This window comes from Equus przewalskii, chromosome 1 (assembly GCF_037783145.1).
Source record: "Equus przewalskii isolate Varuska chromosome 1, EquPr2, whole genome shotgun sequence".
NCBI lineage: Eukaryota > Metazoa > Chordata > Mammalia > Perissodactyla > Equidae > Equus > Equus przewalskii.
The window spans coordinates 66,145,542-66,161,690 of NC_091831.1; the positions used below are offsets into that span (position 1 = coordinate 66,145,542).

Genomic DNA, 16,149 nt, shown 5'->3' on the forward strand with positions numbered 1-16,149 from the left:
ATTATTCTCCCCATCACAGTGTATTTTTAGTTTAGCTGGTCCTTTATCACTATTCGGAGCTTCATTAAATATAGATTTTAAAAGAGGCTATCACAAGAGCCTTCTAAATATTCTAAATACTTTTTTCTCTATCATTCTCCCCCTAAGTCTACATTCTACCCACACCCGCAGTAACTGACCTAAAAAATAAATACATAAAATGGTGTCACTCCCTTTCTCAAAAATCACCACTAACTTCTATCAGTTGGAGTCCAAATTCCCTAGTGTCTTTCCAGGCTCCTCAGATTCTCTGACTCCCCCTCCTTTTCCTGGCAGCCTCAGCTGCAGCTGCGCTCCCAGGGTGCAATTGGCTCCCCCTTAGTCACGTGGAACCTCTCACCAGGCCCCCAACACTACCAGGTTCTTTCTCTCACACCTTTCTCTCAGGCCTTTGTTCATGCTGTCTCCTCTACTGGCCTGGCCTTTCCAAGCCCTTTATTCACCCAGGAAGCTCCTACCCCTCTTTAAGGCCCAGCTCAAACGTTTGTTCTTCTGGCAAGCCTTTCCCAAACGTCCTCAGTCACTTGGTCAACAAATATTTGTTGTGGGTCTCCAGTCCCTGGTGTTAATGAGACAGAAATCAATAGTGAGGGCAACACCTGGACATACACTGAGAGGTCATCTGGAAACCAGAAGATGTTACCAACGAAGCAAAACAGGAGTCCCTGACTTAGCTGACCCCGCGAGCAGCGCCAGGTACACGGCAGGCTTTCCCAAGTGTTGTTGGAATGAAGGGGTGCTCCTAGGGTGGACAAGTAACCATGGGAAGCCATGGGACCCTCCCAGGAGCTAGTGAAAACAGCTTCGGGTGAATCCCATGTGTTGCCACTGGGAATGTCACCCCAACTTGGGCAGCTGGTCAGGCTGCTGGTGCTACCAAGGCCCAGGGGAGGACGGGACCCTGGACTGAAGCTGAGCCAGGTCAGGAGCTGACCAAGCAGGTGGAAGCAAAGAGCGAGTGCTCGTGGGTGGCTGATGGAGGTGTGCTGAGCCTCCCCCTCGGGAAAGAAGGGGGACCCCGGCAGTGGCAGGGGGAACAGCAGGGCCACCAGTCCACAGTATCCTAAATAACCAGCGAATGGCTGCTGAACTTGAAGCTCCATGTGAGCAGAGGCTCCTCCACCTGGTTCCACATGGCTCACTGGCAGCTCTAGGACGCTGCCTGGCATGCAGCGAGCACTCAGCACACACCTGCCGAACGAGTGAGTGAGCTCGTGAGTAAACGAGCAAACAAACAAATGAAGCAGGGACCACTGTGCAAGAACTCCCAGGGTGTCGAAGCATCAGCGTTTTGCTTTTGGAGCCTCCCTCAATTTCCCGTTAAAAGAGAAGGTTCCCAGGGCTTGTTTCCGAGGACAAGGAGACGGGCGACAGACAAGAAGGGGAAATGGAACCACCCGAAGAAACAAACCAGGAGTCGACTTCTATTTTCTCTTCTTAGGCCAATCAAAGAAAAAGGAAGGGCCTCTCAGGGTGCCTCGAAGGCCCTCAGAAGTTGAGTGCCAGCCTCGCACCCAGGGGGCCCTGGATAAAGGAGTGTTGAATGCTCTCAATGCGGTCTTCTTCTCTGCAGTTGTTTTAAGAGCATGACCTCTCTCCCTACCCCAACTCCCCCCAGGTCACCCTGCATCTGTCTTACTGTGACCCCACTAGCAAGCTTCTGGCTGAGCTGGGTGCCTTGGCTTGTGAAATGCTTCCCCTAGTAGGAAAATATCACTTTTAGAGAGAAAGAAATCTATAAAATATAGCCATGACCTAAAGCCCTGCCTGGACTCTCTGAAGAAGCCCAGAAAGCTCCATTTCCTAGCACTGGGGAATTTCATTCCTCTTTCCCATCCAAGGACGGTGGAGACGTCCTGCAGGGAAAAGGGCACACCAGTCAGGGGAAGGATGGATCCTGGACCCCAACGAGGGTTCAGGCAAAGATGAGGGATGAATTAAGACCAGGCCAGACCCCAGACCCTGGGAGAAACTCAGGTCCATCCCTCCTGCCAAGCAAAGAGAGACCCACGGTGGTCACATGATCTGCAGGGAGTCCATGGCACAAGGAGGGAGGAGTCCGGGAGAAGATGAGAAAGGTGGTGGGACTAAGTTAAGAAGGATTGAGACACGGGGCTGAGAAGTCAACAGGCACTGAGGAGCCATGGAAGCCTCAGGAACAGAGGAAGTGCCAACCCAAGGTCAGCCAGAACGCAGGGGAGAGACAGGAGCAGAAGAGCAGTAGGAGGCATTGCGACCATGGGGTGGAGATTAAGCTCGAGGCAAGAGAACCAAGACCCTCCCCAGCTGAGTGTCAAGGATTCCAGCGGACCACCAACAGACATGAGACTCCATCATGTGTTTGGAGAGGAATCAAGAAGCAGCCCTTTTAGATCCTCGCCTTATCTTAGGAAAAACTTGTCCACAGAGAGCAAGCAAGCAAAGTCGGGGAGCCAAAGGAGGCATTTGCTTTGGATGCAGACAGCCTGGGGTTGGAGCGTCGCTGGAGTCCAGTCAACACTCTGTGTAGGTGAGGACAGGGTTGGTCCGAAGTGCCCGTGTCAAGTGTAACAAAATGCCCATGGCAGAGCTTTACAAGTGTTTGTTGAATGAAGTATCTTCTCTGCGTCTCCAAGTCTTGGTCCCCTCTCCTGTAAGATCCTTTACTTTGGGATATTTGTAATGTACTTGGAACATGATAGAAACTCCACAAATGGTTTCGTTATTAATTATCCTTCATGGGTAAAGAAAGTGATCAGTAGAATTCAAACTGTGAGAGAGAATTAACACTTGACAGAATATCTGGGCCACAGAGTTATGTAATTTTTATAGCACTTTAATTTCCAAAACTTGTTCATGCCGATAACTTCTGGTGGGTCCCGACCACCTGTGGTTAGTATTGAGATTGCCCCTGGTAGAGGAGTTAATAGCTGGCCTGGAGTCACATGGCAGGTCAGTCAGTGGTGTGCCAGGTGCCCTGTCTTCCAGCCCAGGACCGGTCCAGGCCTTTACCACAGGACTCCTGGCAGAGAGCTCAAAAACAGCAGAGTGATCTGGTGCTGGAGGGGCTTTCTTCTCAGCATACTGGCTCTCTGTGAGGTGAGGGAGCCAGAGGAGGGCAAGGCTGGGAGAGCAGTGAGCAGGTGGGACCCAGGGGCACTGCACGCAGAGCTTGAAAAGATGCATCCATCTTGGCCTTGGTTGATGTTGGTTCCCATTCCTAAGATGGCAAGGTGGCCCTTGGTGACTCTAGGATGCTCCAGGCAATGAGGCTGCATTGGGTGGTCTCTGCAGCCAGTCCGGGATTTAGGGTGGGGGTGGGGAAGACGATACATCCCTCCAGGGTGTGTCTGGCATAAGATAAAGAGGGATGGCACAGTTCAATCAGGTAAGTTGAGGCAGGATTTCTATCTTGAGTCATTACAGCTCACCGCAGCCCTGCAGATTCTGAGCCAAAAGCTATCCAACTAGTTTTAGGCCTGCCTGCTGATGGGGCTGACTTCCTGAGGCCCATCATCCTGTGTGATTTGCCTAGACCCTCCATCTTCAGGGAAGGACCATGGTGCTTAGAGCAGGCCAGCGCTCCAGAGAAGCCACAGCTCATACTACATGAAGCCAAATACCCACAAGCACTCCAGGGAGAGGTGGATGGGTTTGAAGGTCAAACAGCATTGGTCTCTTTCCATATCATACCATAATTCTGCAAGATGTAACCACTGGGGGAAGCTGGGTGAAGGGACCACTCTGTACTATCTTTGCAACTTTCTATGAATCTAAAATTATTTCAAAATGAAAAGGTACAAAACTTGGAGTCATGACATTGGTCTTCAGTATCTGATGCCACTAACCTCATGATCCTTTGACAATTCCACCTAGCTTCTAAGCAAAGACTCTGACCCAGTTAGGACCTTTTCAAGAAGAAACTGTCCCCTCACTTTGCTCCTCCTCGTTCCCACCACCACTGCTCTGAGTCAGATTTGCATTTCATTTCACCTGGACTCTTGACCCCTTCCTACTAGCCCCCTGTCTCCGGTCTCCCTCTACTGTTCCTCCTCTCTATCACCACCAGAGAGACATCTCTAACTCTCAGCTCTGCTTCTAACCTTCCCCCTGGGGGAGGACCCTCAATCCTTTTGGGATGAAGCCAAGCTCCTTAGTAACCTCTTCAAAGCCCATCACATTGTGGTCTCAACCCACATACCTTTCCAGCTTCATGTCCCCACACAGATCCCACCATCACAGAACCCCAGACTCCACACACTAGCTGCAACACACCACCAGACAATCCTCTAAAAGACTACCAATTCATCCAGCCTCTCTTCCTTTGCCCAAGCTGTTGCATCCAGTGGCCGACTCTTCCCTAACCATCTCGCTCCATCTATCCTCCACTTCCTCAATACTTAGCTTCAATTCCTTTACTACCTCAACCCCACCCAGTGGAAGCACACCTTCCTCAGGGTTCCCATGACTCCAAGGGGTGGGCGCCTAAGAGAGGCACAAACTGACCCCTGTCCCCCAACTGGTGTGGCACACAGTTGGTTGGGTCCTCGCTAGAGGGAGTGCCCTAGGGACCAGGACCAGCCCTGGTTCATCTTTGCCCCCTGGGTGTTCTTGCCCATTAGAGATGCTGGATGAATATTTCTGAAATGTACCTGTTGTTGAGGGAGACATTCTTCAGTGCAGAGAACCAGCATTTGGGTGCCAGAAGAAATGTGCAGTTGTTTTGAAAAGAAGTAAAAATTACTGACCTTCAAAGCAAATTTGAGCCGAGGGTGTGCCTGAAACAAAACACAAAAGGGAGGTGGGAGCAGGGTGGGGACAGGAAGATCTTCCAGCTTTGGTGGTGTACCCAGAAGAACATCTTCCAGAGCCAAGAGGAGGTAGAGTTCAGGAGAGGTGGGAGCAAAGCCTCCTTCCCTCCTCCTTGTGATCTTCCACGATCCTGCTGGGTATTTAACCACCTTTCTCTCTGGATGTGGGTAGGGACTGGCTTCCTCTCAGCACGTTCCCCTGCAAAGGGTGCCCTGGGCCCCTGGAGGAAGGCAGACTGTGAGCAGGCCTCCATCAAGCCAGGCCAGCAAAATGGTGCGCGGCTGGCCAGCCGCATTGATCCTCGGCTGGTGGGAGGTGGGCCAGCTGGGTCGGGCCTGCTGTGCTCAGCAGGTATCTCATCTGCTCTCTCTTTGGCTGCACAGCCTTGAGAGTCTGTTTGCAATTACAGCCTGTTTTGATTATTAGGTCAGAATATTCGTCTCTGTGGGCTTATGATAAAAGACCCAAGCAAGACGGCATTTCTCATTTCAGACTAAGTCTCCCTCTCTTTCTGTGGGTGTGTTTTCCTTGTTTAACCAATTTATTCAGTTCCTGACTCCAGGAGGGTGGTGGCTGCAAGAGGCACCCCAGAGGCTGTGAATGCAGTGGCCCCCGTACAGTGGGAGTGGGAGGCCTTGGCGGCTCCCTTGGAGCCCCACCCAGTGAGGAAGCCAGAGTTGGGCGGGCTTTTGATTCATCCAGAAGGCAGCTGGCTGCTGAAAGCAGAGGCTGGTGTTGGGAAAATCTCCTAAAAGCCCAGGCCTGGGAGGAAGCTTGAGTGTCAACTGTCCAACCTTCAGCACACGCTTTGTTCCTTCTCCACATCCCCACCAAGTAGTTAGGCAATTTCTGTTCCCATTCCTCCAGGGATGGGGAACTCACTACCTCCTTGGGCCACCTGTTCATTGGACATCAACTCTAGAAAGGGGAATGCATCCTTTCTTATAATAACAGTGAATCCTTGGCCTCTAAGTCTTCACTGGGCCAAATATCCCTGTTTCTTCAACACACTGAGTTTGTTATGGATTTGAGTCACATGACCATCCTGAGTAAAGGCAATGTCCCCCATGTGGTCCGAATACCCAGAGTAAGCAGGACTTTCACCTTCCTTCTTTCACGCATCCTACCCCTTGGCAGGATGTTCATGGAGCCTATGCTTCTTTTTGGCAGACCCAGTTCTAGATCTTCTGAAGGAGAAAGTGCCCTCACTGTGTAATCACCACCCTTCCTCCCACTGAAGCCCCTTCATCTGTCCTCATAGCTGAGGTCCCTCAAGATGAGTTTGTGGCCCATTTGTCTTCACTCTGTGGCTCTGAAGCCACAGAATAATCTTCAAGACAAAGATGAAAGGGGGCAGAAGAGAGAAAGGGAAGTCACTATGCTCTCAGTCCCAGAGTAGTCAGCATGCTTTCCCACCTCAAGATGCGATTGCCTGATTTCTGGAGCGGGACGAGAGAGACAGAGACAACAGAGAGCTCATGGTCTCCTGCAGAGCCTTGAGGACTTATGACAGTCTTTCTCATCCGTGTCAGTGTCACAACAACTCTGGGAAACAGACACTTGTGTTATTTATATGATGCCGTTTTGTAAAACTGAGGTTCAGAAAGCAGAAGTTACCAAGCTAACAAAGGCTGGCCCTGGGAGAAGAGACACAGATTCTTTGAGTCGAAGCTTGGTGACAGTCAGATGGGCAGGCCCAGAGAGTGCTGAATTTGTTTTAGATGGCATGTTAATATATACAATATCATTTAGCATCCAAACAGGATCTTTGGGACTGAAAGGGGGCACTATTAACATTTACAAAGGACACAGGCACAAACCAAGACCGACCCTGGCAAAGCAGGGTATATGGTCCTCCTGCTCTAGAGATCTCCAGTTCCAGGTCCCCCAAGCCAGCCTCCTCTGCTCTACCATGCTCACCTCAGAGAGCAACCCAGAGGCACCACTTATGCAGCGGCATCTCTGAAAATGACTCAAATTTCCTCCTTACTAGCTCAGACCTTCCTTCTAGGATACTGATTGCTCCATCCAGTTGCCCACTGGACAACTCCTCTTGGATGAACCATGGGCCCTGTGAATTAGCTTCCTCAAATGCAGCCCTGTGCAGGTCCCAGTTGTATGTGGGCATCTGCTCTACCTCACAACATGTACAAAGAACGAAATAAAGACCAGCTCTCAGCACAGACCCACAGCTTTGAGCTCAATCTCACCCCTTAATGCAGACTGCCTAGCAATTCTGGCTGCTCTCATCATCTCTGCCAGACCCCTTGGGTTTGTTCTTCAACTGGAGATGCATGCCCATCCCCCATTTTCTTCTCCTCTTTCAGCCTGATTCTGGGTTTTCATCTCAGTTTTCTTGCCCTTGACTTATCTGAGGAGGTCAAACTCCTGCTCATCTCCTGTCTGACTCAGGTCTTGGTTCACCTTATGCCAGTCCCCACCTCCATCCTGGACTTGATTCCATCATGTTCACCGCACATTCACCGCAAGCCAAACACAAGCACGCCCAAGTAAACCCACATTTCTCCCCAGAACTTAATCCTCCTTCTGGATTCCTGATGTTAGTGAGAGACACCACCAGGTACCCAGTCACCAAGGCAAGTCCTGTTGATCCCCAGAACCACAACCATGTTACAGCGGTCTACACTCCTGTCCCACTTTTCCCTATGAGAATAATCACCGCTGTGTGTAGGTATCACCCACATCATTTTTTGCCATCTCTCCTTTTCTCACTCGCAGTCCCTAGCAGGGGCCTGGCTTGTGATCGACTCTCAGCCGTCATTTGCTGAAACAAAAGGCTGGATGAATAAATGAATATCCCAAAGCCAACAGCGGCTCGATCAGGAAATTTGGCTTCATTCTATCCCAATTGTTCCAAACGATTGGATTGATTTAATAGGAATGCTTCCTAATGCGTGAACAATTATTATTGTTTTAAATTAGCAAGAATAAAATTCCACCATCTTTCTCCCTGAAGCTACTTCCAGAGATGCTGAGCTATAAATTTGCAGCACCCATGAGGAGCTAGACAATAGCTATAGGAGCTGCAAGGAAATGCTGCAACTGGAAGCATCTCCAATCCATACTTCTCCCTTTAGAGAAGGGGAAGGAGCTAAAGAGCAACAAGGAATTTTTTTTTTCTTTTCATTTTAAAAGGGACTCTTATAACTCTTTCCTGCCCTTCCTTCTAGCTTCACGAGAGAGAGCTGAGGTGGAGCGTGTTTGGCTGACTGAAAGAGGAAAACATGAAGTAAATTTAACTAAGTGAGGTAGCTAGTGGATTTCACGCAAAAGTCGACAGCGTTCTGTAGCCTCATACCCCCCTCACACTGTTTCTTCCCTTCCTTCATGACACCAATGCCCTCTACTCTTCCGACTTCGATTCTGGCTACGACACTAGGTCTAAGGTCCGGGTGACGAGTAATCTGAGGCTTGGTGCCAGCTCCACCCCCACCCACCGTGTAAGCATGTCCTCTCTATGGCCCTCAGTTTCCTCCATCCACCCAAACTCCTGACTGTGAGATTCTCAGCCAATAGTGGCGTTGGTTGGTTTTTCTCCCTCTTGTGAGACCAAGTCATATAGAACCTCCTCTCACTCCTAGGCTCAGCACTTCCTGGGAAGGACAGAGCAAGGCATGAATAGTGGTCCCTCAGCTAGGCTGGTGTCATAATTGCCTGCAGGGGCTCATTTACACACACATTCCAGGACCTCAGGGCAGACCCTGCAAGTGGGACTGTGCAGGTGATTGTGTGGGCAGCCCAGTTTGGAACCATGAAGCACGCTGGGATCAGGTTTTGCTACAGCTTGACCATCTGGTCACTGCAGCAGGTGCCATCCACACAGAGCACTGTCATCTGCTCTGGGGGTGACTGAGCACAAGTAATCACTTATCCATCCATCAGACTTTATTGACTCCTTCCCATCGTTCAGGGCGTGAGCCAGAAGACAGTGGTGTAACAAAGATGAAGAAGACATACTCCTCAGTGTGAGGAACAAGGGGCAGACATGGGAACATGGCTGGGCTCCTCGAATGCAGTGTGACAAGTACTAGTGTGGAGGCAGGTCAAGGTGTGAGCACAGAGGAGGGATTTTCAACTGAGTCTGGACAAAGAGATCCCAGATGTGAAGCCATTAGAACTGAGGCTTGGTGGGGGGTAGGGGGGCAGTCTATGGGCTTCCAGATGGAGAAGGAACACCCATTCTTGGCCATGGGTCCAACAGGGACAAAAGGTTAGAAAGCATGGTGAGGCTTTACCTGCCATGCTAAGGAGTTGGAACTTTATAGGCCATGAGGAACCACAGAAGGGCTTTAAGTAGAGATGTGTCCAGCAGGGTGATGTTGGACAAGACACTTAACCTCTGAAGCCTCGCTCTTGTATACTAAGTGGGAATAAAAAGAGCACGCACCTCTCAGAGTGACCGACGGAAAGATCCCGTGGTCAAATGGATGTAAAGGTGCCTGGCACAGCTTCCAGTATATGATTACCCTGGAAATATGGTTATTAAATCTAAATGTGTTCACCAGCTCCCCTCTCTGAGACTCACCAAGCATGCATTGTGTATGTGCCCTCCACCGCAGGCACACACACTCTTTCAAGCCCGGCTCCAGCTTCACCAGGGTCACCCCTGGTGGTGATTTTCCTCTGCGAACATGCCCAGCCCATGGACCTGTCTCAGTGCTGTTCCTCCACCCTGGCCCCCACCACACCCTTCCTCCCTGGCGGTCCTGTTGGAAACTCTCGCTCGGCCTGGGGGAGTCAGCCACATGTGCAAATGGATTTAAATAAGCACGCCAGTGTTGTTTGTGGTTTCATAATTGAGTTCCCTTGGGAATGCAGAGAAGTAGGAGCTGAGATCCCAGAGGTGAGGGGTGGGTGCAGGGGAAGGGAGGGGGACCGCTGGCCGGGGAAGTGTACTGGGGACCAGCCAGTTCTGGTGCACGCCCCAGGCCTCTGTTGAAACCATGTGTGGGAAATGGGGAGAGGCACAGGATTCCCCAAACCAAGGAAGAATCCTTCCAAGGGCAGGTGGGGGACAGCTGGGACCCTGCCATCCTCTTGGCCTCCTCCCCTTCCTCTCCTCCCTGGAGGCTCAGGAGCAAGCCCTGCAAGGCCCCTTCATGCTGGCGTGGTCCCCGCCCCACTGTGAGGAGGGCTTCTGGCTGCCCTGGACCAATCCATGCTGCCTGAATCCTGCTGTCCTGTCACCTGGCTCCCAAACCTCCTGCAGCCTCGGCTGCTGCTCTCCTCCTGCTGCTCAGCTGTGTCAGGCCCACCCTCTTCTGTGGACCAGAAGACCACAAACAGCAGACTACTATGTTGAACAGAATTTTCCTGAACATTGGGAAATTATGGGAAGCAATTACAGCACAGAGCAGAACAGGAAACAACTTAAGATGGATGTTTTGATACTTAGCAGGAGACCAACCCCGGGCCCCTCCCTCAAGTCTAGCCTGTGGTGAGGGGCTTTCTTCCCCACACCAAGAGGTCCCCTCCACCCTCCCTTTTCTCTGCTTCATTCCTCCTTCCTCTTGAGCTTCCAAGGGAGAATTCCCAACTATTGCAGAGAAGAAGGAAGGAGGGAGGCATGGAGAAACGGAGGGAGGGAAGGCGCAGGGGAGTATTACTGGAAGCCCATTATTTCACCAAAATCTTTCCCCTCAAATATGGGAAATAAATAATATCTCCACTTTACAAATGAGGAAGCACAAGGCTCAGAGAGACAAAAGGAATTGCCCAAAGGTCCAGATTTAGGAAATGGTGGAGTCAGCTCACCTTCCACCCACTTATCTGCCCATGCATTCAACAGATAGTTAGTGCCCTACTCAGAAGCAACGGCTGCTGGAGTCCCAGCCCTGAGTCACTTCACAGCCTGGCAGGAGAGGCCTGGGAGTGGGGAGCCTCTGCAGGTGGCCAGCAGGAGCCTGGGCCTGGCGTTTTTACCTCTCCAGCTGGCTCTGGCTGGCCTGACACCTCAGAGAGCAGTGAGCCATGGGCACAGTAAGCTTGGAGAGTTTAACAAATGTTTATAAAACCTTTTCACACGCAGTTAGTGATCCTTATTAGGACCTAAAAAAGTAGTTGCTCATGCCACATCCTAGCTTTAAGGAGCATTTTATTATTACACGCTACTCTACAAATTAATGAGAGAAGCTGTGGCCCATTTGTCAGCAGGGCCAACGCCCAGGCATGCTGGTGGAGTAGGCCTTTGTCCTGGAGCTGACTGGGCCAAATTCCCCCTCCAACTGCCGTCCTTGCCACCCCCAGACACCCACCACTATCGAGCTACCAGCCCACCAGCTGCCACCCCTGAAAGGGCCCACCTGGAGGCTGCTGCGGCCCCAATCCCTGTGTCTCAGGCCTGAGCCAGAGCAGGTCCCAGCTGTCTTCCCTGAGGCTCTGGGGTGAGGTGCTTCCACATCCTAGGGGCGGGGATATGAGAAACACAGATGCCTGGACCTCAGTCCCCAATCTGAATTCTTAACCAGGTGCCCAGCTGGTCTGAAGACCAATATTTGGGAACCACCAGGGCCTGAGATATATGAGCCTCAGATGCCCGCATGCCAATCCAGGCTCTGCCCCAGGCTGTATGGCCATAGGCCATTCTCTTTGGTTTTCCTCTGTGTCCCTATTTGTAAAGTGGGGATGTCACATCTATCTCCAAATGATTTTTGTAAATATGATGTCATCCCATGTGACCAAAGTGCATTTGTCATGACCTTGCCGAGTCACAGACTCACAGCAGTTGGAGCAGGAAACACCAAGGTCAGGGTGGAAACCGTTGGCGGAACTAGACACAGGTAGTGGTTACAAAATATTGTGGATGTATGAAATGCCACTGAATTGGCTAATCTTATGTTACTTGAATTGTACTTCAATACAAAATGGTTAATTTTATGTTCTGTGAATTTTATGTCAATACAAAAAAATAACAATCGAGTTCCTTTCCATCTTAAATGTGACATGCTTACCCAGAGCCCATGGCCGTTCCCTCTGCTTGGTTAGCTCCTGCTCGCGTTTCAGCCTTCATCTTGGAAATCATTTCTTCCAGGGCTCCTTTGCTGGTCCCCCATGGAGGTGCCCCCTAATGCTGTATCCCCCCAGGAGGGAACAGTGTCACAGACTGTTCAGTGTCCACTTGTCAGCAACTCACTAAAAGATAGGCTTTATAGGGATGGGGAGAAGTTCCCAGCCATAGCTGCCCCTCATCTTGCACATAGCAGGCGTTCAGTGCTTACTTGTTGAATGGAAGATCTGACTCTACCCAGCCCTGGTTTTCCAGATGAAGCTGGTGAGGCCCAGAGGAGGGCCAGGCCCTGCTCTTGTCACACAGTTGCTTAGCCAGCAGAGGAGCTGGAGGCCAGCTCCATCCCTGGAGGAGGTCCTTGCCTTCCCCTTCCCCGGCAGCAGCTCCCCCCTGGGCGGGAATCACAGCCCAGACGCAGGAACCTCTCCCTCTCGGCCATTAGCTAATCTAGCCACAGCCAGTGTGCCAGGCCTTCTGTCTGCCCTTCCTGTTTCCCCCGGACACGGTTGTTTACGTTGTCAAGGGCTTATCGCAAACAGGCAGGCAGAGACCAGTGTCCTCAGGAACCTTGTCCCCAGAACCTCCTTCTAACACAGGGTCTTGGCCACTGGGACCTTCAGCTTCCATGTGCTCCTGCTGGAAATTGCTCACACACAGGGCCTCAGTTTCACCACCTCTGATATAACAGACGAACAACCATTTACTCATTTAACACCTCTAATCCAGCGAAGTGGCTAAGAGATGGTCCTCATGATCTGACCATCTGGGTCTGAATCCCAGTTCCGCTCCTCATGGCGGACCCCTGAGCAGGTGATTTCATTAAGGCGTGCCCTGTTTCCTCTCTGTAAAATGGGTATGATTGTAGCACTTACTTTCCAGGTGTGCAGCACTTCACAGTACTTAGAACTGTGCCTGGAGCCCCATGAGCACTTACAGATGCAACCTATGGTTTTCATAAGTCCTTTCCCTGCCCTCGATGAGCTTACATTTGGTTGCCCCTCCCTTACGAAGTGGAGGGTAGTAGCATGTCATGGGTGACCATTGGGTGACCATCAGCCCCTGGCCAGCACTGGTCACCAGAACAGCCAGAATCCATGGAGCACAAGCAGGGAAGGCCTGGATGTGAGCCCCAGCCCTAGCATCTGTTAGTGACTTTGAACTTGGGGGCACCATGAAAACAAAAAAGGAGTTTACAGAGGAAGAGCCAGAGACCCAGAGGAGGCCGAAGCTGCCCTTGTTCACCCAGCTATGCAGAGGTGCCTAGCAGAGCATGGTGGGGAGAATCCAGGCCTGGGGCAGGGGGCAGAGTCCTGGCTCTGTCTAGGTGATCTTCGACCAGTCACTGTCCTTGCTGGGCCTCCGTCTCCCCAGCTATAAAATGGGCACATTAATCCCTACGCTGTCCAACCCTCAGAAGCAGCATGGTAAATGTGAGGGAGGGGCTGTAGGCTGCACCTCCAGGAAGGTAGGCAGGACAAGGCACCTGCTGGTTACCAGATATTATCCCCACTCCAAGGACAGACACCCGAAGTGCTGCATCTCCAGCCATGGCCTCTCCCTGGGACCCCAATGTGCATCACTCAATTGGAAGATCAACTTGGCCGTGTCAAAAGCATTTCAAAATCAGTAGGTCCAAAGCAGAACTCTTCCTTCCCACCCCAACCTCCAAATCTACTCTTCTCCCGGTGAACACCAATCCCACCACGCACCCAGATGCTCAAGGTCATGGACATGCACATTATCCTCAACTGCTATTTCCCTCTCCTCTTACATCCATCCTTTCAGCGAGGCTTATCAACTCTGCCTTGAAAACACAGCCCAAAGCCACGTCCCTCCTCCTCTCTTGCCAACAACCAAGGCCAAGCTGCAGCCATCTTGACCTGGACTGGACAACAGCCTCCTGACGTAGCTCCAGACTCCAGCAAGCAGGCCCTACCTTAATTCAGTTTAAAGTCATTGGATCCCATCGTGTCTCTCTTTGAAGCTTTCTTAAGTCTCCTCGTCTGGTTAGAATAAAACACAAGCCCCTCCCCTGCACCACATGCAATCCAACAACGGCCTCCAGTCCTACAGCTCTCTCTCTGCCCAGCTGCACACACAGGCCTTTTCCTTCCCTTGAAGCAGTCTTCCCCTGGCTATCTCCTTCTCATCCCTGGGATCTCAAGGGAACTGTTTCCTCCTCAGAGAGGCCATCCCCACCACCCCAGTCAGTGGGGGTAAGCCGATCTGTGACTCAAAAAGTCCCCAGCCTCGCTAAGGACTCTGTATGGAGAGTGCTCACCATTGGGCGTTTCCTAATCTGTTTGCTTTGTTGTCTCTGTCACTCCCCACAAAACCAAGGTCAAGAAGCACCCCTGTGGCTCACTGCTGTGTCCTCGCATGAGCACAGAGCCGGGCACAGAGTAGGTGCTTGGTAAATGTTTGCTGACTGAATGAAAGAAGGGATGGGTGGGTGAATGAGGTAGAGCTTCAAAATGTCCATCCTGGGTACAAAGGGTTACCCGGAAAGGGGACTCAAGGTCTTAATGAACAAATGATTCTAACAGAGGCATGCCCCCCGCGAGATCACAGGAACAAACGACTTCATACCGCCCAGTCTCAGCTGTGCCTTTTCTTCTGCCGTGAATGTTCTACTCCCTCTGTACCTGATTGAGAAACTTCTACTTATCTTTCAATGTCTAACTTCTACCGCCCTCTGACAAGCCTTCCCTGACACTCTCCTTCAGCCTGTCAAATCTCTCATTCTTCCTTTGCATTTCTGTAGACCCCATCCCACCTTTAGCCCGGCTCTTGATCTGTACTGTCCTTTTGTCTGTGACTCCTCAAAGGCTAGAGCCGAGCCTGTGCCACATCTGGGTGTCACCACAGAGAACAGCGCTTGGTACAGAATTAGCATTCAGCAAAGGTTTGTCCATCATCCGTGCAGTCACCCAACAAGACCATGCCAGGCTCTGGGGAAATGGTAAGTAAAGATGAGCTCTCTGCTCTCCAGGAGTTTGCTTGCAACCCAAATGGAGAGACAAAGATGGTCAGAAGACAAGCTAATTGCTTTAATGGAGATAAACATAAAAAGTGCAATGGGACCATAAGATTAAGCAAAAATAAATCATTATAAAATGACACACACGGTAGTATATCATTTATGTAGAACTTTAAAACCTGAAAAATCAACCTATGTATGGTTTATGAACACACAAATACATGGTAAAAGAAAAAAATAAAAACATGTATGAGAAGGAGAAACACCATCTCTGGGGAGAAAAGAAGACTGGCAGAATTGTGGAGGTTCACATATGGGGCTTCAACCACATCTATAGGGTTTTGATTCTTAAAAAGAAAAATCTGAAGTACATATGGCATAATATTAAGATAAAGTTGGATGGGTGGTCTGTAATAGTTTTTTATAATATGCTAGTAGAGTCTAAGGTTTGAAAAATTTCAAGAACGTTTTATATTAAAAGCAATGTGATTAAAGAGAAAGCATCCAGTCCGTTGAATGAGTGCTTGATGGGTAGATGGATGGGTGGGTGGATGGATGCATGAGCTGCGGATGGATGAAAGAATGGATGGATGGATGGACAGATGCGTGGGTACATACATGGGTGGTGGGTAGACAGAAGGATGGATAAATGGATGGTTAGTGGGTAGTTGGAGATGGGTAAATGGATGGGTGGATGATGAGTGGATAGGTCAAAACAGTGCTAGAAATATTCAAAGTTTACCCTATTTATTCCACATTTACTGAGTACTTGACTACATGACAAGCCCCATGCTAGTCTCTGACCATGGTGCATACAGGATTCTGACAAGTCATCTCTTCACAGGAGCTCAAAGCTGGGGCCAAGATTCAAGCCCAGTAGGGAGACAACATGCAGTGCTTCAGACAATGTGGTCATGGATGTGTGTCCACTATGCTGAAGGGCCAAAGTGAAAAGAAGGACAAACTCCCATAGGGGCTTCTCCACAGGGGAAGTGGAATTTCTGCTACATCTTTGAGGGATGCATTGTTCTCCCAGAGAAGAAAGGGACCCTGATGTCCCAGGCAGAGGGATACTTGAACTAGGTGGGGAGGAATGAAACCATGGAAAGTCTGGAAGGCAAAGGAAACACAGTGGAAGGGGGAAGAAAAATAAAGCCAGCAAGGGGAATTGAGTCCTGCTGTGAAGGGTCTGGATTGTCATGCTGGTAGGTGGGACTTCATCTATAGGCCAGAGATGCCCAAATATGGCCAATTGCCAGAATTTTCTGATTGGACTGGAAAGGGGTTAAGCCCAGAAATCTGTTTGGATCAA

The 16,149-nt window shown here is 50.5% G+C and overlaps 1 long non-coding RNA gene across 1 annotated transcript in view; it reads right to left on the reverse strand.

Moving 5' to 3' along the window:
* The window catches only part of LOC103548115 (uncharacterized), a 126,406-nt gene continuing 110,257 nt past the window's right edge, over positions 1-16,149 (reverse strand). The window contains exons 3-4 of the long non-coding RNA XR_011538370.1: positions 4,671-4,796; positions 1-3,368 (exon numbers count right to left, since the gene is read on the reverse strand). This is a non-coding gene — a long non-coding RNA (uncharacterized lncRNA). The remainder of the gene's footprint in view (positions 3,369-4,670; positions 4,797-16,149) is intronic.